Below are 2,270 nucleotides of genomic sequence, written 5' to 3'. Positions count from 1 at the left end.
TTTTCAAGACCTGTGAATCATGCTTTTCCTGATACGGACTCCTTTAAATTCTCTTTTCCAAAATGTATCCATCTCTCTACAGCATCTGCCTTCGATGTAGCATTGTTTTGTACGTTAGTCTTTAATTTCATCCAAAGCTAACTAAGGGAATTATCTCAGAGGCCGGGTGCAGTGGCTCACACCATTAATCCCAGCAATTTGAGAGGCTGAAGTGGGTGGATCATTTGAGATCAGGAGTTTGAGACCAGCCTGGTCAACATGGCGAAACTGCATCTCTACTAAAAATACAATATTAGCCAGGTGTGGTGGTGCACGCCTGTAATTCCAGCTACCTGGGAGGCTGAGCAAGAGAATTGCTTGAACCCGGGAGGCGGACGTTGCAGTGAGCCAAGATCGCACCACTGCACTCCAGCCTGGGCGACGCAGTGAGATTCCGTCTCAATAAAAAGAGGGGAGTTATTCCAGGATGAGCTGTAGGGCTGAGGGCCCCACGGGGTCGTGGGGTGAGCCTGATGCTGTGCTGAGACGCAGGATCCGAGAAATAAGAGACAGGACACAGAAATACAAAGAAAATGCAGCTGGGGGCCACACCACCTATGAGTGGAGTCAGGCAAGGCCCCAAATGTCCAGAAGCGTGAGTATTTATTGTGTATAGGTTAGGGGGGCAGGGCAGTGAGTGAAATCATCTTTAAGGATAGTGATAGGGTTGTAAGCAATAAAACATGGGGTCCACCCCCATTAGGTCACCTAGGCCAGGAGGTGGACAGTGCGCAGCAAGGGGCCCATTCCCACAAAGGCAAGGGCCGTGTGCAGTAAGGGGTCCACCCCCATCAGGTCACCGAGGCTTGGAGGTGGGCCGTGCGCAGTGAAGAGGGTGCAGTGTGCGATACTTCTATCTATGGGCAATCTACTTCTAAGAAGATTTATAGGAGGATGCTTTAAGTCACACAGCAGTGACAGAGCTGTCAGGGTTACCGCCACCTCCTGGCAGCTTCCAATGGGTTCTATGGGAAGATGCTTTCCAAGCAGCACAGTAGCAAGAGCTGATGAAGTTCACAGTCACCAAGGTGGATTGCCGGTCCGAGGGCACCTTCCTCAAGAACTGGAGCAAGGTCCTACAACTCCTTCATCAGGAGGAGTGGCTCTCGCCCCAAGCCTGCCATACAGCGGGTATCTTTACGACACTGAACACTGCCGCCTGGGTCATGGGTTCTTGTCCTGGTGTAACTGTTTTCCCTTAATTCATGCTCTGCACTGTGTCTGCTGTAGGCATTCCTCTGATTATGAACTAAGATATAATTACAGGTATATATGTAGGGAAATATTCTTTAGAAACTCATACTATCAACTATTATTTGATTATATATAGAGGATTATATAAAGGGAGCCTTCAAGCCCTATTTCTATAAACATGATTATGTAAAAGGAAACAGCTGAGTAGTAACACTATAAAGTGAGATATTCCTCAAGCCCTAACTGTGCCAGGGTTCTGCTTAGCTCTCATTCCTCGGTGTCTATATGGGGGTTACCCACAATGAGCAGGGAGCCCTTGGTCCTGGTGCTCAGATGGCAGAGTCCTGTGCTCTCTCAGTTTACAGAAAAGCATTGTCTCGGTTGAGTGAGGTGTTTTACCTTCATTCATCCACTCCCCTGTGTACACAGCGCCTCGTTCCCTCCATCTTTGTCTCAGCCCCAGGGACTCACAGCTGGAAGGTGTGGGGGTGTCCGCAGGTCTGTCTGTCCCCGGGGCCCCGTGTGGTGAAGGTGCTCCAGCCTGTGTGAGGACGTGCTTTGTTTGCTCTCAAGACATTTTCGAGATGGCAGAGGTGACATTTTGCTTTTATTTCATCCTTACAAGGTGTGAAAAATTTACAAGTGGGACTTTTTCTTGAAAGAATCAAAGCTTAAGGGGAGTTAAATAACTGAGACATAGAAGCAGGTCTTAGGAGCATCAGGGCTCAGAAGCAGGTGCTCTCCCCAGGCCCTCCAGCGGGCACACCGTCCCCTAGTACCCTGTGTGCCTCAATCCAGCTCGCAGCTCAGCAGCAGGTCTTGAATATGCCTGGCTTACGATGAGTGCTCAGTAAGTGCATGTGGATGAATAAAATTCGTGTTCACAGTCATTAAGGATTGCCCCTTATAAGAATGAAAATGCGGGGCCGGGCGCGGTGGCTCAAGCCTGTAATCCCAGCACTTTGGGAGGCCGAGGCGGGTGGATCACGAGGTCAAGAGATCGAGACCATCCTGGTCAACATGGTGAAACCCCGTCT

Source organism: Cebus imitator, unplaced genomic scaffold (genome assembly GCF_001604975.1).
Source record: "Cebus imitator isolate Cc_AM_T3 unplaced genomic scaffold, Cebus_imitator-1.0 Scaffold843, whole genome shotgun sequence".
NCBI classification, from domain to species: Eukaryota; Metazoa; Chordata; class Mammalia; order Primates; family Cebidae; genus Cebus; species Cebus imitator.
Note: the sequence above shows the minus strand (reverse complement) of the source record.